The sequence below is a fragment of the Ambystoma mexicanum genome, chromosome 6q, assembly GCF_040938575.1.
Source record: "Ambystoma mexicanum isolate Mex_15411 chromosome 6q, UKY_AmexF1_1, whole genome shotgun sequence".
NCBI lineage: Eukaryota > Metazoa > Chordata > Amphibia > Caudata > Ambystomatidae > Ambystoma > Ambystoma mexicanum.
Genome location: NC_090937.1, coordinates 377,813,962 through 377,836,282, shown reverse-complemented (window position 1 = coordinate 377,836,282; position 22,321 = coordinate 377,813,962). Strand labels below are relative to the sequence as shown.

Below are 22,321 nucleotides of genomic sequence, written 5' to 3'. Positions count from 1 at the left end.
TTCTACTGGCAGGAGTAGTAATCAGTGTAAAGTGACACCGCCTATGTTGTAGGCAGCTAAACCTGTGGGGGCAGTGACAACAGCTGACAGTTTGTTGTTTGTCAATTGTTGAAGGAATTTATTGATGATTTTGATTAAGAATGTTTTGCCAGAACCAGCTTCACCACTGACGTACAGGGTGAATTGTATAATGGTCTAAAGTATTGGATATTGTAGCAGGATCTATGAGCTCAAATTGACCAGCTTCTTGTCTCTCTTGAATTATTTCAGTGGTTTCCTTCATGTTTTCTTCAATATTAATTTCTTTGTAGTATTCATTATTGTCTTTTAGATATTGCAAAGCTTGTCTAACTTTATGTAAATCTACCAGCTGTTGCCAAATTATTTTGTCTTTTGTAGGTACACCATTTACTAAGATAATTAAAGATTGCTCCATTGGACGTTGCACTCCTAGAGTGTGCACATCTTCTTTTAGATCTAATGGTAAATACACTACTTTTCCATGAATACCTTTCACTAATTCAGAGGGAGGTAATTTTGCTGTTTTTGGTTGAAGGCGTATTATTGCTTGAAAGGGGTGCACTGTTTGAATTATGATGCTCTCATATAAATTGAGTTGTTGTAGGGGTTTTGGTAGTGGAAATAATTCCAAATTATTTGTGATAGCACCTGAAGGAGTTTAGTTGTTGTCAAGTTTTGTAGTGCAGTAACTGCAAAGTATTAAGGGGTCAGTTATTTTGTATTTGTTTTCTGCTATAAGGTAGAGAGCTAATTCAAACCATTTAGAATCCTCATTGTCTTCTATTTTATATGTTGGGTCTACAGTTTTTGTGTTACTTTTATAGAAAGTTCTACGGCAACATACACACACATGGTTTGGTACTTCAGCAGATGTACTTTTAAATTTCAGTATTTCTTTTTTGTATGTGTGTAGTAGTATCTTTTTCTGGATATAGTCGATTTCTTCAAGTAGGTCTTTTGCTGTACCATGTAGATGAATGTTATTTAAATTGGCTAGTGCTAAAGCAGGACCTTTAGCATAGTACAGTTTATAGACTAGATTTCCTATAGTTGAATGATGTGTTGATATCATTTTGATATAATGGAAGGTGGTTTTGCAAGTAGGTCCTGAAATGCAGGCCAATGAATGTCCTTGTAGTCCTGTGTACTTGCGCACTGGACAGGTATCCATATTTTGCAGTAGTTTAATTTTCATTTTGTCTTTGCCTTTCACATATTGATTGAGGAATTGGTGTAAAGACTTAAAAGATTCTTTGGGAATGTTACACATTGACGTGCATGGCCATTTGTATACTAGACTTTCTGATTCAGTTAAATGGAGAGGTAATAGTTTTCTGGGGATATTTTTGTAAGCAGTATTTCTTGTTCCATTATGGTATTATTAACTTTTTCATAACCTTGTCCACTTCTATTTATGGCAATTGTATTTGTTTGCTTTTATTTGTATGCTTCTTCATTAAAGTATGGTTCTGTGCTTGTAGTATGACTCCATTGACCTCCACAGATACTTTAGAAGTTATTTCTGTTCACATTTTGTTTATTGAGAAGTCTTTTTTGTAATTTAGTCATTAGTTTTGTTAGTGGTTTCATTTTGTTTAACACTAAAATAAATAATTTTCTTTTGAGAAGGATTACACTGTCTATCAACGCTTCTAAGATTAATTTCCTACGATAGGTTTTAAGGGTTGAGTTTGATTTCTCTCCTGTTTTTATAAGATTTTGCAGGACTCTGTGACGGAACATTTTTGCTAAAATACTTTTTTTGGTATGCTTAGTTTGCACTATATCAAAATTTATAGGAGCAGTTTTATCTGTAGTGGTAGCTGATTTTTTGTTAATTGTTTTGTGGTTTGTTTTACATTTTGATAGAGGAGGCAAAGTATTGTACTTGCTTGTTTTGTTTCGCTAAATGACTGTATTAGCTGTTTTGTTAACTTTTTTTACAAATTCTGCTAGAGATGGATGCTTGTTTTGGACACTTCTATTTTCATTTGCTCTGTTTCTGCATTGCTTTCTACGGACTTGATTTTTGGTAGGCATTCTTTAGGGTCTGTTGAAAAAAATAAAGAAGGTATGGGCTGGGGTGTTCTTAATGTATGTGTGCTGTGTGCATGAGTGTGTGAGTAAGATAATAAAGATGTATGTAATGGTGTGTGATTGTGCATTGGGAAACTACAACTTGTTGGGATGGCTATTCTTGAATTTATGTGCTACTAAACTGGGGTTCAGATGATAGTAGAAAGTAAGCTGGTGGTGTGGAGAAGTAGAAATAGTAAATCTAATTTTATACAATTAAAACAGTTGTTTGTTCTATAATATCAAAATTCTAGGGGTTGAGTTGGGTTATTTGTGTGTCGAAAACTAAGAAACTGTGTGTCATTCTGCCTGTAAATCTCTGTTTAAGAAATGGGGATTTGTAGATAGAATGGTGCACAATCTCTATTTTTAGACACAGAAATAGCATGAATTAACCTTACAGTGTGTTTGAATAATAGTACAAAGAATATGGTGGTATTCAACTTACTTTTTTTCTGAAATGAGCAGGTTTCTTCTTAGTTCTTTGTACTTCAAATTCGGCTGCTTCTTTTCAGGAGAATGGTCTTCACTGCAATTGTAAAGGAAACAAATAAGGAATTTTGTTTGTATATTGCATTGTTTTTAATTTAGACATTGATTTTTCTAATTGACATTGACCCTCAGCGCCTTCCTCAAAATCATGAAAACTTATCTTATTCACATAAGATGCGTTGCACCAGTTGAATACATATCATATGTTCTTAATACATAAACTGTATTGTAATGACTAACTGTACCAAGCAAAATATCATTTGTATGCCTTGTGGAATCCATAATGTACCACTGAATACCACTATTTCTGTAACTAAGCTCTTGTAAGTAACAGCGCCTCAATGCCATGGGCTGCTTGCGCAGTATATAAATATAAGTAAATAAATGTTTATATGTTTGTACACGTATTGTTTGATTTTTGAACATACTGTGTGCATGCAATTTTGTTTGAGTATTTTAACTCTTCATATTGTACTTTAAATATGTTAGTTCAACATGCTTTGAAAATGTGTGTGTAAAATGAAATTAAATAGCAGATAGGTTTGGAAGTGACAGTTGATTTTAGGAGATGGAAAAAATGACAGTAAAATCATTTTATAGATTATACAAGCTAAAAGTCAGTTAATCTGTTTATATGAATCTATAAAAATTGTACATGTACTATATAAAAAAATATGCATACCTGTAGTTTGTGTTCATGCATATGGATATGCATGCAGCTGCAAGTAGAAATCTTGGAGACTTGTACAGTATTTCTGGTAGAAGGTGCTTTCCAATGATATGACACTTGTACTCAGAGAGATTAACAATACATTTAAAGTGCTGATCTATGATGATGCAGTTAGATGTAGATGTTTTGGATGTGATCGGTGGATGTTCATGTAACTTCTTAGCTATATCCAATGAGGGAATGGCACAGAAAGTGAAAAGGAAATGGTAGAAGGACTGTTCATGTTACGATATGTCCGCGGACATGGCAGTAGTCCGCGGACATCGGGTGTTACATCCGGGGATTTTTGGGTTGGGGAGCCATGCAAATGAGAATGATCGGAGAAAGGGATTGGTCAGGAAAGTTTAGTGGGTGTCTTGTGCCAGGAGAGAGTTTCTCAGATACTCTTTTTGCTGAGAGAAGAACAGATGGCTATGGCTGTGTGTTTAAAAAAACAGATTGTTTGAATTTTGGGGGACTCGTGGATACATTAGTTGAAGGTGCATGCAGAAAGCTGTGGAGTAGCTGTAGATCTTGGATTCCCACATGTGGAAGTGCACTGGCATGGAGTACGTGGAATGAAGTGGTTGGACTTGCTGCCTCTCTGTGCTACTTTGGAGACAGAGCAACATCCAGACATAATTGTAATTCATTGTGGAGGGAACAGTTTTGGACATGTGTCTGGAATTTCTTTGCAATTTGCAATGAAAGAAGGACTTGGGAAGGTCATGGACATGTTTTCAAATTCTCAAGTAATTTTTTCACGGATTGCGCAGAGACCGTTCTTCCTCATTTGGTCCACAAATGGAGAAAGCAAGGCGCAATGTCAATAAGGCTGTTTGTGCCTTTCTAAGAGATTTTGGCATGTCCTCTTTTCACAATGAAAATATTATGTTTCGTAGTACATACATTTTTCGCAGAGATGGAGTCCATCTTCCTTATGCTGGCAATCAGATTTTTTTGAGAAATGTACAAAATGCATTGCAACCTTTTTTGGAATTACAGCATCCATTTTATAGTAGGTGTTGAGCATTTCAAATTTTTCAAACACAAATAAACACCACCAAAAGGCTCTTTTCAGAGCCACCACTTCCTCCCAGATAAAACTGCAATGGTTATGATAGGGTAGCACCCCAAATTTGAGATGTCCGTGCACTGTCCACGGACTTCTAAAAAATACACAGGGTCCTGCTTCATTTATTTTCACTTCTATCTTTTAACTGTAAAAGGCGGCTCTGAAAAGAGCCTTTTTTTTGGATTTTTGTTGTTTTAAATTTTGTTTGTTTTTTTATACAAGAAACACTAGGAGAGGAGGGGAAAGGAGGGTAAGGGGGGGACACCAACCACGGGGATAAGAAAGGGCGAGCTGAGAGAGGAAGATGTAGAGTGGGTTTCACTTGGGTAGTGAGCAGACCTTCTCATGCTCTGAAACGATAGCCTCAAAAGCACTCCGAAGTCTCTCCCCCTGCACAGTACTGCGTCGCAGTACATGCACACAACTGTGACCCTCGAAAGGTAAGGGTCATCAGCATTGCGGCATTGCGTATGGCCTGTGAAGCAGCTTGAGGAATACGCTGTCCCACAGGAGTGTTCCTTGTGGTGACAGGATCGGAAACAGAGGATGAAGTAATGGAAGTCAACCTGCTACGCTCCTCGCAAGGTACAACCTTGCAAACGGCCCCCGAGTGGAATGACTTTAGGTGTCGCTTCATGGTAGTTGTCCCAAAGCTGTATGAATCATGCCTCCCGCGACTGAGTACCATTTTGCACTCATTGCAGGTGACCTGGTTCGCACACACCTTAGGACCATTACCACGAATGGTAAATAACCGTCACACCCAAGACTCGGTAGTAGGGACTTCCACTACCTCATTCTCGTCATCCTCTTCTTCCTCCTGTGCATCCTCTCTCCTGTTCCCCTCTCCAGGCCTTTGGGGAGGTGGTAGTGGTGGAGGGGGTGGGGGTGGTGCTGAGGCAGATGCAGCACCAGGTGGCAGTAGTGGAGCCACGGAAGCCATAAAGTTTGCGATGGAAATCTGAAAATTGACAGCAAAATTCGCTGTACTCTGTAGTATAGCCAGACACACAATGAGAATGAGCTCTAGGGCGTGGTCTTTTATAGGGGTGCTTGTGCAGGGTTCGCGGACATGCACGCTGTCCGCGGACAGATCGATCAGAAAAAAGGGTTAGAAAAGTCACAAAAAGTATGTAGAAACTCAGGATTACTATGTGGGACTTGTTCTATGGTGAGTTTTTGTTGGAAAATATTGTAGATTACTTGAAAATGTAGTTTTAAATTGTTCGGGGACACAAACAGTGTTCGCAATCAGAACATACGCTGATCGTGGGCGCGGTCACATGATAGCTTCGCGAACATGTCCGTGAAGGGAGCGGGTGTCTGCAGGAAACCAAATGCACTGAAACTATTTAGCGCATGCCCATTGGTGTTCTACGGACACTGTTCGCGTCCTGAAGTGATTAAAAGTGCGTCACAAGTGAAGCAAACAGTTACGGACAGGCGTTTGTTCTTAGAACAGTTTCAACTTGTCTGCAAACAATACGGACAGGCATAGCGTCCTCAGGACACCCCCATTTTGTTTATTTACAAAAATTCCGGGACACTTGATGTGCTCTTGGAATAGTTTCAACCTGCCTACAAACAGTACGGACAGGCATAGCATCCTCAGGACACCCCCATTTTGTTTATTTACGAACATCCCAGGACACATAATATGTTCTAAGAACACTTTCATCTTGCCAGCGAACAATACGCATAGCGTCCTCAGGACACCCACATTTCGTCCGTTGACGAACATTTCAGGACATCGCGTGTGTTCTCAGAACAGTTTCAACTTGCCTGCGAGCATTACGGACAGGCATAGCGTCATAAGGACACTCCCATTTTGTTTCTTTACGAACATTTTAGGACACAGCCTGTGTTCTTAGAACAGTTTCAACTTGCCTGCGAACAATACGGACAGGAACAGTGTCCTCAGGATACACCCATTTTGTTTATTCACGAACATCCCAGGACACATAATATGTTCTAAGAACACTCTCATCTTGCCAGCCAACAATACGGACCGCGTCGTCAGGACACCCACATTTCGTCCATTGACGAACATTTCAGGACACCGCCTGTGTTCTTAGAACAGTTTCAACTTGCTAGTTAATAGTACGGACAAGTATAGTGTTCTTAGGACACACCCATTTTCGTTTCTTTACAGACATTCCGGACACCCGCGCTGTCCGCGGACAGCTGAACTGCTTTGCTTTTTAAAACAAGAAATGAATTGGGACACAATATAATAATTTTACTTTATTTTACATGTATGTTAAATTTATGAGGCAGATACTGAAACAAAAACAGGAGACTTAGGGGTTTCAATAGGATTTATATGAGGTGAAGAAGGGATGGAAGTCTCATCAAAACGTTTTGGTTCATGGAGAGGGTTTGGGGATAATTGACTGGGTTATGGTGAGGGGGACAGGTACATGTGGGAAAATGGTATGTAGTTGTTTGTTTGAAGTGATCCTCCACAAAGTTTTTTAAATTATTAAAATGTGCCAAGAGTAGGTCAATTTTTTCTTCTATGTGCTGAAGAGTCTTATCCAATACAGCTTTTTCTTTAGTATTTTCAATTTTTGTATGGTCTGTACAAAAAAATATATATGTTAAATGTATATAAAATAATATTAATTAATTGGTTTATATAGTCAAGTGTCTACCATTAGATTCACTATCTTCTGACATTTCCTCACGTGGGAAATGCTCCTCTAGCCACTCCAGAGTACTAGACATTTCTGTGAGAAAAAAAAACATAATATCATTCTTTTTTGTATCTAATACAGAAAGTTTACAAATATATTAGTAAAATGCAGTACACTTACTATTTCAGGTAAGGTGTGTTCTGAGTGGTCTGTAGATCTGCTGTTGCTCTTAGTTGTGGAGTTTCTGTGAGGTAATCATGTTGGAAGCCTAATTTTCTTCTTTTGTTATATTCCATTTTAGAAAATATTGTATTTAAATGAATGGTTAGTGTGATATATATATATATATATATATATATATATATATATATATATGGGTTACACTTCTTATTTATTACTACATATAATGTGTATGTGTGCTGGTTTTTGAATTTGTAAAATGTTCATATGATGTGATATAACAATTAAACATACCCCCCCAGACTTTTTGGGTAGTGGTGCTGTTGTCCGAAAATGTCCGCGGACATTAAAGGAGTTTGCGGACATCAAATTCAGTAGATGGGGTTCAGTATGTTCCATATTACATGTACATAAAGTCAGAGTTATTATTGTTAAGTTGCGCTACTAAAAACCTATGAAATTCAGTGAAAAAACTTTGTTAAAGGGACGTTATGGTTAAGTTATGCTACTAAAACCTATGAAATTCAGTGAAAAAACTTTGTTAAAGGGACGTTATGGTTCCAAGTAAAACCGAAAAAACCCTGAAATTCGTCAGTTATGGTAAGCTAAGCAACCATAACTTGCGCCACCACTGTGCACTGCTAAGACTAACACCCACAACATCAAAGATGACATGACAAATGTCATTGATGACATCACTGATGGCATCACATGTGAAAATAATGGCAATTAAAAATGCCTACCTGCAAGGGGTTGTGAGTATTATGTTGGTAGCAAGATGTGAGGGGTGTTTATGTAATGGTAAACATGCAATAACTAGCTAACAATGCAAGACTGCATATACACTTGTGGTAGTAGAAACAATACATATGAAGACCCACAATGCATACAAATTAGAGGCACACACAGGGAAACTAAATGAAGGAAGAAAGAAACCGCATCATCAGAAAATGTTAATGGCATTAAAGTTTATCTCCCTGTATGCAAATTAAGTCTGTGTTGGATGCCTCCTATTGCCCCATGCATGTGTACCATGATCTGAGAGCAAACCCTAAAGCATGTACTTTAAGAACATATGAGAAGGTTAACGTTTTCATGTACAGCACCTTTTCAATTTTTATATTGTTATTGAAGAAAACCACCTGGCCTAGATTTTTCAATGACACAATATAGGTAAGCCAGACATTTGATGTCATCAGTGATGTCATCAATGAAATTTGTCATGTCATATCTGATATCCTGGGTCTTAGTCTTAGCAGTGCACGTTGGTGGCGCGAGTTATGGTTGCTTAGCTGACATAAAAGAAAGGGGCTAAAGATGTGATGGCATCAGTGATGGCATCAGTGACAAGTGGTGGCATCTTTTATGTTCGGGGTGGTAGTGGTAGCAGTGGAGAGTGCTGATGGGAAAAATGGGTGATTAGCCTACCATAACTCCCAAATTTCAGGGGTTTTTAGATTTTACTTGTATTCATAACGTCCTTTTTACAAAGTTTTTGTACAGAATGGCATAGGTTTTTAATAGGGCAACTTAACCATAACGTCCCTTTAACAAAGTTTTTTTTGTAGTGAATTTTGGACGTTTTTAGTAGGGCAATGTAACCATAATGTCCCTTTGAGAAACGTTTTTTGAATGATTTGCATAGGTTGGCAGTACTGTAAGTGATTCATAACATAAGTTGACCAAAATGTTATTGAGTATTTAGAAGGATTCCAATAGTAACACATAAGCATACTGTAAAGCAACATTTGACTTCACTGCCCATCTTTCTACGAATTGCACAGTAGCATATGCTGTAGCAGAACTCATACACACTTCACAATAATATGGGTGAGTCGTTGATAGTGCGGAAGAACATTGTATATTGTTGTACGAACTTGTAACTGAAACAATTCCCGTTCACAACTCAACAGGGCATTTTTGCACCACAATAGAAGCAAGAGTGCATACCAAGGTCTTTGAATCAGTAAACCCCATTGCACCCTAAAAAAAATGGGGGCTGAATGCCATTACCAATACAGATTTTATGGCACTAACCCATTGCACCAAAAAAAATGATTTTTTTATCTTCAACCGTAACGCCTCTGGCGTTCCCGTTTGAAGAAAACAAATCCTTTTCCAAGATGGCCACCATGGAAAGGGAAGGCATCCGTTGCATAGAAAGTATTTTTCTGCTTTCCATTACAGCTGCCAGAAAGTAAAAAAGGAAAACGTGTGACCGTAGTGGGCGAAGAAGATTTGTATTCGTTCTAAAATGTGTGGTTATCAGCAACACCTTTAACAGAAAGCCAGTGCCTGGTGAACATGGCGACTGCAATGCAATGTTTTGTCCCAACCAGTAAATGGTAGTATTTACCTCCCCGACATTGTGGTCAGTAAGCATACCTACAGCGTACCCTTCAGAGACGAAAGGTGTACCGCTGACTTCGTATGTACATGACGACACTTGTGAAGTATGAAAACACTACCACATGTAAAACACAAAGGTGTTTGTTTGTGCGCAATGACCTTTCCATAAATGTGTGGAAAATACAGGGAATATGTTTGCCAAAAATGTGCGTACAGAAGGCAAAGAAGTAGTCTTCTAATGTGTTGACAAAATCACAACAAACCCTGTTAAGTGAAGTGCACTAATGGCAGAAATATTGCAAGCAACACCATTACCACTGACCTGTGCACACATTTTTGTGTAAGTGTCACAAGGTGAAATGGGTGAAGAAATGTGTAGTGAGAAGGTATAAGGAAGCATTGATTTTGAAACGTTTCTGTACAGCAAATACTTTCACTGCACCTGATCTCATTTTTCCACTTTTAGAATGATACCAAATATGACAACATAACGTCTTCATGCAGAACTGCTCTTGGTAATTGGGGCATCTGGGTAACAGAAAGTACCCTAACGGCATGAAAGCATAATAGATGGCCCTGAGCCTTACGTTGCCAAAGCAAGTGGTATGCAATAGCGTTCTGGATAACGTACCTTGGCAGCATAAACAAATGATTCCATAAAGACTTGCGTACCGTGATACTGCACCTATTAAAGAACATACTACAACCTGCAATGTAGTATGGCACATTGTGAAGGGAAACATGAAATGGGTAAAAAACACACTAACATGTAAAAAGTAGTAAGGTACTTTTATTTCACAATGCACAGCGCTAAATCATCGCCCTTTTTTCAGTTGCAAAGAAATTGGAAGTTTGTGTCTCTGCTGCACAATGAAAATGTGAATTTTGACGGTCACGTTGATGTTTTCCCACACAGTCACCATGCGTTGGCGCCACAGTTTTTATCACAAACACAATATGCAGTGGCGACACAGTAGTCGGTTTCCTCTCACATTCATTGCCAAGACAGCGTCAATCGCTATGATGTAGTCCATCAGAAAGTATGGTATGTTACTTATAATGTTAGTGGCAATGGTGACGTTGTTGTTTAACCACACTGAAATTATGCGTTGTTGACACAGTAGGCGTATTCCTGTCACAGTGATTTACAAGGCGACGTGAATGGCTGCGAACTATGACACCAGAAAGGATGATATGTTGCTTCTTACTGCTACAACTGCGTATGGACATAGAGGTCCGATGCGGTCATCCCATTCAATGATGACGCACATACAACCGGTGACGAATAGCTGCACTTGACGATTAAAAAAAACCATCACTCGGACGCTGCAATCTATGACATTCGCAATACGGAAGGAAGTAACTGAGGGGAAAACGACAAAAAAGATCTATCAATACGAAGCCTTTGCGGAAATGTAAGGTGTAACACATAACATTTCTATAAACAATTAATGTTATATGGGGAAATGTACTAACTCCCTACAAACGACGACAATGTACAATCTGCATAATAGGTAAAAAAATATCAATGCCACATACATTTCGTAGGTAATAGTGGAAATTGTAGTGACATCGTACAGACGGCAGTAATGTGCAATCTGAAATTTCAATGGCACACAAACTTCCAAATGCATTACTAGTAATCAGTTTTTTTTTCAGACTAAGTAAATAATGGCAGTTTGGTGTACAGGCCTGAAAAATAAGCTTACATGATATGCACCGCCTCCATTTCGGCCTCCGCAGTCACACAGTAGTTGTTTGCAAGAAGACCTCCTCGAGAACTGATATTTCATGTGCTTAACAAACCTTTTTGAAACATAACTTATCACAGGGAATGTTTCACAAACTGTGACTCCCTACATTCTTTCTGTCTCTGTTCCCTGTACGTCAAGGTCGAAAAACAATTGACCCTTATGAGGTTTGGTACATGTGCGACCATACTGAGCGCCTACTGAAAAAATTTAATAAAATTAACTGACCTTCACTCCTAATGCAAATACATTCTCATTTTGCAACAACATATCAGCAGTCAATCATGAGAACCGTTACTCCCAACCACGTGCAGATGCGCCGTGTTTACGAAACTGTGCAGGTGGCTGCCTCAGATTCCAAAATATAGGACGCCAGTCTAACTGCAGTACTTTTGGTGGTGGCTTCTTACAAAGACGCAGTAAGGACTTGTCGTGCATTGCCTACCAAGTTTCACTGCACGGTACGATAGTGGTAACAAGAATAAAGCACTTTTTCACTTTCTACTGCCACATTTAAGTAATGCTTACCTTTCGACACAGTGTTCCATAAGGGTTTGTTTGCGGGGATTTCGGCGTGCAACACAAAAACTAAATGACCTTGGCGGCAGTATCAAAAGAATGCTGACGCTGCGGCAGAACCAATTGGTGAAAGCGCAACATCTTGCCGTACAGCATGCTATAGATTAGCCAATAGAAATATGCTCCACTGAGCGAACAGGGAAGTGGGACCGCGGAGCGGCCATAGATATCACTAATTCTTAGAGTGCTACTTTTTGATCATTTTAAAGGAAACTACAGTAGGATTTCTCACAAAATTTACAAAAGCACGCCTTGGGGAACAAGCCCCTGCTGCAAAAATGACGATCCGTCAAGTGGTTTGGCCTGTAGCCGTGCGGAAAGTGTTTGCCCCATTCAGTCTATGGGAAAAAAAGACGTTTTGAGATCCCCCCTATAACTTTGGCTCCCCTGGACGAATCCTTACCCAACTTTGGAAAATAAATCTGAGTGGCCCATATACTTTTTTTGCAAACTTTGGTAAGGATTCGTTCAGAGGGAGCCGAGTTATAAGCCGCCCAAAAAGTGCTCTTCCTATGGAAACAGCAAAATCACCATAACTACATGGCCACTACCGTGGCCATGTAATATATTACACGGCCAGGTAGTGGCCGTGTAGTTATGGTTAAGTTGCATAAAATGTATATGGGCCACTCTGGATTATCTTGCAAAGTTTGGTGAGGTTTGGTTCAGGGGGGGAAAAGTTATAGAGGGGGTCCCAAAACTTCTTTTTTTCCCATAGACATAATGGGAAAAAACTTTGCGCACGCCTACAGCCTAAACCGCCGGACGGATTTTCACCAAATTTGCAGCAGGAGCGGCGGCTTGGTCCCGAAAGCGTGTTTTTGTTAATTTGGTGTAAATCCATCCAGTATTTTTTTTTAAATGACCAAAACATAAAGCAAAAAAATTTGTGATATCTATGTCCGCTCCGCGGAAACACTTGCTCCGGGGACACACTTCCCTGTTCGCTCCGCGGACAAGATACCGATTGGCTAAGGGGCTGCCGTCATGACCACGGACACACAATGTCTCTGCCGATTGGCTGCAGTGAGACGTGTTCTGCGTCAGATTGTTTGGATGCGCCCGACATCTTGGATCCGCCGACAGCGCAGCAGCCACCAGCAGGCAACATGCTATTTCGAAAACTATTTTTTTTTGTCATAGTGCTTGGGGAGGTTCAGACAGTAAGAGATGGGTGAAAAACTGTATTTGTTCAGGCGGTAGGTGTTAATTATGTATTCCCTATGCCTGCCTTGTTTGGGATGTTTGTAAGTACAGAAAATGAGGGGTCTTATTATGGTAGTATTTCAGTCTGTGCTGTGCGCAGGCAACTTTAAACTGTTCTAAGGACACGCGTGGTGTTAGCGAACATTGAAATTGAGTACATGCTGTAATTTAATAATTTTTTCCCTATGAGTGTGCTATTCATTTGTCTTCCGCCATGGGTGTGACATGCTGCAGTGGTTGTGGCCAGGGCGTAGAGTCTTGGATGCATGTCACAGCTATGGATACACCTGTAGTATTGCTTATCGATCAGATGGTTGTGGGGAGTGTGTAGAGTCTTGGCCACTGGAGGTATAAGCCACTGCACACACATACATTGTAATATGTGGGAACATACAGCTAGGAGTGTAACCTCTGGCCACAACCACTGAAGCATACCACACTTATAGATACACCCGTACTACCGCACATCACTCAGACTGCAGTCTTGGGTGCATGTTGGTTGTGGGCAGGTTGGCTGCCACCAAATTCATATGGTAAAGGGGAAGTTGGTGCTCAATGTACGGCGAGCAATGCCTGCATCTGTGTTGTAATGTTTTCACATTAATATTGAAGTTGGATTGGCATCCTTTGTTTTGAAATCTGAGGCGGCCACCTGGAGTCTTTGATGGGGATTTTCATATGTTGTTGCAAAGTGAGAATGTATGTGCCCTCTGAGTGAAGGTCAGTTCATTTGCTTTTTTGGTTGCAAGCTCAGTAGGCCCACACATTCAAGTGAATTCATAAGGGGCTATTGTTTTTTGACCTTGAGCGAAATTGAAGCTTTAAAAGCTATGCAAGGAATAAAAGTTTGAAAAAAAAATACTATTTGATAAGGTTATAGTTTAAAAACGCTTGTAAGGAACATGAAATATCAGTTCACGAATATTATTTGATGCAAACAGTTTTCTGTGTGACTTTGCCAAAAATAATGGAGGCTGTGAAGATGATGTAAGTTTAATGTTGACGTCTGTACACTAATTGTGACAACGTAACTGAAGTATTATATTTTTGCAGTTGTATTTTTCCTCCAATAGCAGAGAGTGTACATTTTTCCGCGTTTGCAAGCTAAGACTAGAGTCACCGTTGGTGAACGTTATTTCTTTTTCTTTGAAATGTTCTTTTGGTCCTGTTACAGTTTGCACATTCTTTTGGTCTTGTGTAACATTACGACATGTAATTTTTTCATGCTTGTCCATTCATGCTGCATCCATCACTGTGTAGTTGTCCTTTTTTTTAACCCTTATAGCGAGTGCTGTTTATCTGCGTTTGTAGGGTGTAATTATATGTCCCCATGGTGAACTCTAATACTTCTTTAAAATGTCATGTTTGGCCACTTACATTTGTGTAGAATTTTCCACAATCTTTGTGTCTGTTTTGGAAATTTTTCCTAAAGGTTGGGTATTGACACACATTTTGTCTTACGTTTTCCGCCTAGCCATATTTTGCCGTACTGTGAGTGCCACGGTTTCCAGATGCTGAGTGACAGCTTCTTTCCACGCCAGATGCAACTGCTGGTGACCGGGTGCCTGTCCATTATAATGTTTTGGGATGACAGGCCAGGGCCGCTCTGTCCCTATGCTTAACTAGCGACAAGGAGCGACTTATTATCATTTATGGTGGTGTAAAGCAACGGTGATGCTGCCGTGTTGGAAATACCTGTGCAAACAAATGGAGTGCTTCAACAGAAACGCATACTTTGAGTATATGAAATGAACTGCATGTGTCACTGTTGGCCCTTGGAGTCATTGCTACACATTATTTACAAATGCAATTAGTCCGTTAATCTCTGACAATTGTTTGTTAAATAAAAGTACTTTCCAAATTCTAAAATGTAACCATTTTCTTTTAAAATCATGTGTATCATTTTGAAATGTAAAGTACCACGTTATGCGTCGTTGTATGTTTATTTACAGGTTCTGCGTCACGGTACATACTATTGCTTTTTCTTTGCTGTCATGGAAAGCGAGTAGGGGCTATGTATAGAACAACCGCCTTTCCTTTCGATGGTGGCCATCTTGAAAAAGGATTTTGTTTATCCAGAAATCCTATTTTTCCATGGCAAACGTTAATACTTTGCACATCTATACTCTTCCACATTCTAAAATGTTACCGTTTTCTTTTTAAATCACGTGTATCATTTCGAAATGTAATGTATTACATTATAGGTCGCTGTATGTTTTACAGGTTCTGCGTCACGGTACATTCTGTTGCTTTTTCCTTGCTGTCATGGAAAGCAAAGAGGGGCTGTGTATGGAACAACCGCCTTTCCTTTCGATGGTGGCCATCTTGAAAAAGGATTTTGTTTAACCAGAAATCCCATTTTTCCATAGCACACGATAATGGTTTGCACATCTATACTATTATTGTCAAATCTTATTGCGTCTATGTCCTGTACCGTGAAAGGTGGTTCTTAACGCAACATTTACTTTGTTAACGGATGGCTTTCTTTTTTGGTAGGACAGCTAATAAGGCCATTTGCGAACGGAAATTAGGAAAGACGTTTCAAACAGTGATATGGGGGAGTGGGTAGCCGGTGCCAAAATATTGTGCGTTTGTTCTTTCTAAGGTTGGGGCAGTGTTTGTCATGCTTCTTCACTACAGTAGTGCTGTTGTTTCTTGGGGAGGATGGATGGCCTTAGCTGATGTCATTTTCAGATACCAAAAACTTTTGCTGAAAGTATGCAATGTGCACTACATTGTTAATGGATAACGACCAATAAGTGTTGGCGCTGTGCAAGGCACATGTTGCAGGTGGACGTTCCTATATCAATATGAAATCTGTTTCCACAGTGTCCACGACACAAACATTTTACTGTTAAGTGTTTACGGATTCTGGGACACGTTACCGTGCTGTACACCAGCATATTGTCAAGTGGTATTCTCCGCAAGGTGTTTAAATAAGTCAGAAATTGCTTTACATTATGGTTACGTGGCACTACTGTAAACCGATCATCTTTAGAAAAAAAACTTTGCAAGAGGGACGGTATGGTTAAGTTGCTATGCTGAAAACCTGTGAAATTCAGTAAAAAAAAAAACTTTGTTAAAAGGACGTTCTGGTTAAGTTTCCATACTAAAAACCCATACAATTCACTAAAAAAAACTTTGTTAAAGGGATGTTATGGTTAAGGTGCCCTACCAAAAACCTGTGCACTTCACTAAAAAAACTTTTGAAACGTGCCATTATGGTTCAAAGTAAAACCGAAAAAACCCCTGAAATTCACCAGTTATGGTCGGCTAAGCACCTGCCATCAGCTCTCTGCACTTCTTAACACTATCACCCAGGACATTGAAGATGGCATCACAAATGTCGTTGATGACATCACTGATGACATCACATGTTTGGGCCCTTTGTTTTTGTTCACTGCCATATATATGTGTATATTCAGTAACAAACCCTTCTTAAAGGAACCCTATACTTCATAGTACAACCAAAAAACACTTGACATTCGCTAATTATGGTAAGCTATGCAACCATAACTTGCTCCACCTACGTGCATTGCTAAGACTAACACCCAGGACATCAAAATTGACATGACAAATGTCATTGATGACATCACTTGTGCATTTACGTGTCAAGCAGAGCCTCCATAAGGGATTTTCATTATACTATTGCCAGAAAAGTGTTGGTGAGCATTGCAGAAGTAATAGTTTATTAAGTAATGCATTTATAAAAAATTCCATTGCAATACTGACTTCTTTCAGTACATGAGCAACCTCATGCAGAAACGTATGTATTGTCTGCAGCATGTGCTATATAGGTGCGATATTCTAAATGTTCCCATTTTAACTATTAAATGAATATATGTTTCCACTACATATTTTTACATACTATGACACATAAGCATCTATGAATGCTTTGCTTAGTGCATATTTGAACTATTACACTCAAAACACAAAGAGACCACCCTGCATACAAATAGAAGCATATACAGGGAACGTAAAGTAAGCATAAAAACCATGTAGCACTACCAGAAAGTGTTCATAACCGACCTAATTATCTTCATGCACAGAAAAGATTCTTGTGTTTCAAGAATCCTTCCACGCCTATGTATATGTATGAGATATGATGTAAATGTACTGTAAGGACAGTATTGTAAGAACATATGAGAAGGGTTAGGACCACAGGCATAGTATTTTTTACTTTTCTTAATTCCTAAGTAACAGTGAAGAAAGCCACCTGGCTTACATATGTCAGTGACGAAAAAAAGAGGGAGCTAGACCGGTGATGTCATCAATGACATTTGTCATGTCAATTTCGATGTCCTGGGTGTTAATCTTAGCAATGCATGTAGGTGGAGCGAGTTATGGTTGCATAGCTTACCATAATTAGCGAATATCAAGTGTTTTTCGGTTGTACTGTGAAGTATAGGGTTCCTTTAAGAAAGGTTTGTTACTGAATATACACACATATATATGGCAGTGAACAAAAACAAAGGGCCTAAACATGTAATGTCATCAATGATATTTGTGATGCCATCTTCAATGTCCTGGGTGTTAGTGTTAGCAGTGCACAGAGGTGATGGCAGGTATGGGTGCTTAGCCGACCATAACTGGCGAATTTCAGGGGTTTTTCGGTTTTACTTTGAACCATAATGGCACGTTTGAAAAGTTTTTTTAGTGCAGTGCACAGGTTTTTGGTAGGGCAACTTATATATACACACTTTTTTTACCCTGAGGTGAATACTAAAGGGCAGTGCTAGGTGTGCGCTGACCGCCACAACTCTGTACCGCCACCCATCTTACCCAAATCTCTCTTGTAAACTAACTCGACCCACTCTACCAACTCTCTATAGCCCCACCCCTTCCCCTAACCCTCTCTACCCCATCAACCTGTCTTAACCCTCCTCTCTCTAGCCCAACCCACCCTACACCCTTTAATCTCCCATCCACCTTACCGCCTCTACCCATCCCTTCTCATCCTTACTCTCACACTAGCATTATTTCTTACCCTCTCACTCTCACCCTTTCTCGTTCATATTTCCTCTTGCTCATCATCAATGGCACCCTCTATCAATGTCTTCCTCCCAGGCTCTATTCCCCTTCTCATTCTGTTGTACACCTGCACCCCGTATCTCATCCTCCTTTCAAACTCTGCACTCTCCTCCTTGTACCCTGGTGCCTCTGAATGCAAAATGTAATGAACAGCAGTAAACGCCAACCCGATTGGCATTTCTAATGCTTCTTTAACTGAGGGTGTGGTGAGAGCAGAATGTATAGCACTTGGAGGTGCTGTGAAAAATGCACGATCTAGAGTGTGCAGACATTTCAGTTTTTTTAAATGTAGGCAGTCTGGGGTGGATGAAGACATACCAACCCTCCCGATTTAGGCAGTAAACTCCTGCTTTTTAAATAAAACATTTTGCTGTTTTTTTACTTTCCCCCACCTAACATAATTCACACCCCAATGCAATCCAATTGGAGAATTCAGTTGTCCTGATTTATGTGGCAGAATATCCCTACCAGGTGTTGCAAAATGTTGGCATTTATGGTAAATGGGCTGCATGCTACTCCATCTAGTCTCTCCCTGCTGAGCTTGTAGGGGCACCTGCATTTTGCCCTTCTCCCTGCATCTTTGGCTGGGCCAGCTGTCTCCTAAGCCATCCTACTGGGTAGGGGGCCTGGTTTTGGATTCATTGTACCTGGTGGTCCGGCGTGGCAGTTCTGTAGGGGTGGCCTGTTCTTTCTTCTGCCCGGGATTGAGAGTCACACTGCGCCTTTGCGTTGGTAGGTCTGGGGGGCTGAGGGCAGGGCCTCTGGCTCCCGGGTTGGGCCAGAGCTCCATGCTGCTGGTGACCTGGAGGGGGAGCCTTCCTTTTCTGGCTCCGTCCACCAGTGTTTATTGGTGGATGGGGCTGTTGTGCTCATTCCCATAACTGGCACGGTGACTGTGTGTTTGGGCTCTAGGCTGCTTGTGGCATGGTTGCAGCAGCCTTGCGGAGGGCAAGGAGCAGTAGAGGGTTTGGTTTCACCTCGGTTTCGAGGCGGCCGGTGATGGGGCTGCCACAGGGGTTGGGGGTGAAGGCAAGTCCCTTTTCACGCGCACTCCAGAATAAAGACAACCCTCTAGGGAAATGGGCCAGGAGATCTTGTTGCAAGGATAACAAGCTTTAATTGTACGGAATACAAATGTCATCAAAGGACTCTGCTGCTCGAGAGCGCTCTGGTTAATCTAATGACACTGAAGCTTAAAAAGCCATGTGGGATCATCACATATAGGAGAAACTGGTGCCTCCGATTGGCGAAACGCTATAAATGGGCCTGCTCCATAGGGAATACAATTGGTTAGTTCTGTTGCGGTTGATCAGGATCCACGTGGGTCAGCTGGGCTCATCTCAGTCTTGGATGAAGGTCAGGTTGCTCGTATAACACATTGTTTCATCTAAACTTACACGCTAAGCTCCCTATTCCATCACTGTGGCATGCACCTGTGCGGCACAGAAACTGGTGCTAGGGGGAAGGGAGGATAAAATACAGTAATGTTGACCCACACATTCAGGGCTTCATTGATGCTGCATTTCCTGCACTCAAGGTCTCTACTCTGGGTTTGATATTTAATTTATCCCTCCCTATACCTCGTGTTACAAAGGTTGTGTTTCATGCTGGAAGAAATACAGTTGCGCATGCTTAGATCTTTTATGGCCAGTTGATATGTGTTCGGTTAGGAGGGGCGCTTGCTTATCATAGAATGCAGAGGTGTGGGGGTCGAGTCAGTGGTGTGGGCTTGCTTTGGACTCGTAGGGTGGGGTTAGAGGCCTATTGGCAGTTTAGTGGAGATTAATGGATGCTTTGCAGCGCTTGCTGTTGTCTCCTGCTCTTGCAGGGTGCATTCCTTTGAAAGACACTGCATGTTTGCAAGCTTGGAGGGACAAGGGGGAAATGAACTTCGTGAGAGCTGGCTGTGTGACTTCATATTGTCTTACTGAAGGTGGGCCTAGTGAACTGCGTTCATGGAGTTTGCCGGGTGCTGCGGGATCATACAGGCCTGTGCTTCATGGCCTTCTACAAAATGGAGTTTTGTTCTATGTGTTTTCTAGTGTCACGCATCTACTGTTGGTGCTTCATTGCGTCTTCACTGTATTTAATAGTGCGGTTTTCTCCCCCCTTACACACTACATCACTTCATATGGGGTTCGCCTCATCTGAAAGCGTCTAGGGGGGTGGGATATGCTCATTTCCATCCCAAAACTCCCCCCTTTCCGTTACTTCTACAGTAACAAATTCTCCTCCCCCATATTTACGCTCATTTGCACGACTCTCTGCTTCATCCCATGCTGGTGTCCCCTTAATTGGCATCCACGCTCTATACAGGTTTCGTAAACGTTCCCCTCGTTGTGCATCTTGTTCAGGGGTAAATGTAATGTAGATGCACCCTCCATCGCCCGCCAGATCCACCCATACCTCCTTATAGTTTTCAGGGTCAAGGGGAGGAACAGTGGTTGTGTGATATAAATGATCAACTATATCTCCAATACGAATTGGGACCATGTGGTGAACAGGGCAGTCATTTTGCTCAGTTTGTATCTCTACTTCCTTTGTATCATGAGGTACCTTAGTATTCCCAATACTAACCATCATCATTGTGCTATTAAGCGCTGCTTTGGCACAACACCGGAGACCCAATTGGCACGCGTAGAAGATCACCAGGATAACCATGATGATGGGCACCAACATCTTCACCAATGTTCCAAGCCATGATGGGACCCAGTTAAAGGCAATGGTGAACCAGTCTTCTAGATGGACCCCAGCTTCTTTTTTCATTTTCACCCCCAGTTCATGTACTGCTGCAATGATGTGTGATAGTGTCCCATTTTCAGCGTCTTCAGAAGGTACGAATGTGCAACATGAACCAATCTTTTTGCAAACACCTCCTTCCATCGATGTCGGGAGATCCATTACATTGCGGTTCTGCATTGTCTTTAGTCTGAGGGCCCTTCGTTCCACTTTTATGACATTGAACCCTTGCTCAGTATCGTTAGCCAGATGGATCAGAACCCTTTACACTTATTTGTAGCCATTTTGCACTGGCCCGTGTCTGGATGCTGGGTACTAGAGATGCAAAAAATGTCTCTGCTGAATTATAGTGCTTATATTCGTCGGGTATTTGTGCAAGCAGTTCGGATGAGTCGTTGGATATGTAATTTGAGGCTCTCTTCTTCGTAGCTGGTCATAGGGCACTTTCTTAGGAAGGATGCAAAATGTTGTTGGTGGCATTGTGTGCCATGCTTCTATTGTCAGGGGTACAGTGGGAGTTTCGGGTAGGAGTCTCCCCTTCAGTTGTTCTTCTGGTACTACTAACGGGGCAGAGTGCAGCGTTGCTAGTGAACAGTGGCCCCTCCAAGAAGGTGGGAGGTGCAAGTATGCTTGCTGGCTGCAGATTCAATAATAGCCCATCAGTGTGGCAGTACCTTTCTTGAGGTCGGGTACTATGAAAGTTCGGTTACATTGTTCGTTTGACCTGACAGAAACTGTTCCTTCACTGAAAAAACAAAGTTCATATGATTTTGGTTGGTGCACCTTTACTGGTCTCTCAAGGGCTGAAATCCATGTTAGTTTGGTGATGCGCTCTGCCCAAGTTTGTGCCCATGTCTGCTCAACGAGTGTTGCAATCTTCTCAGATAACCCTAAATGTCCCTTGGCCCTACATGCATGTGTTGTTTCTTGCCACTCGTTGTTGACATATCTCGCCCCTTCGATTACCAGATGTGATTCCTTCAGACAGTTGCGGTTATTAGTACTACGGGTCTGGATGGGTGAGTTCTAGATGAGCGTTGCATGCCTGGAAAGTACCTTTGATCCTACATAGCGCAAGATGAATTAGGCATTGGGTCTCTATCATGGGCACTTCTTGCGGAACTAAGACCTTGGGTGCCCCAGATGCGTGCAGTATTAAGGAACAGACGTAGCAACTCCCATTAGTCACTCGCCTGCCCATTGCACTCATGTCAGAGTACTAACTGTTTGAGTGTTCAGGATGGTGAATATCTTCTACTGCATCTAATCCTAAGCCATTGTATGCATCATATTTGCATTGGCGCGCTTGTCTTTTGTTTCTTCTATCGTGTATGGTGTGCCTTTTCATGTGCGTCTGCTGCTAGTCCTATTTACATTACTGCTCCCATTACACAAAGAGTTTATAACAATTGGCATTATGATTTGGAACATTTTACTATTACATATAGTGGTTTGGGAGCTGCTACTATTTGCGACA

The 22,321-nt window shown here is 40.9% G+C and overlaps 1 protein-coding gene across 1 annotated transcript in view; it reads left to right on the top strand.

The window, feature by feature from the left end:
* The window catches only part of CAAP1 (caspase activity and apoptosis inhibitor 1), a 459,525-nt gene that overhangs the window by 65,444 nt on the left and 371,760 nt on the right, over positions 1-22,321 (top strand). The gene's annotated exons all lie outside the window — the stretch shown is intronic.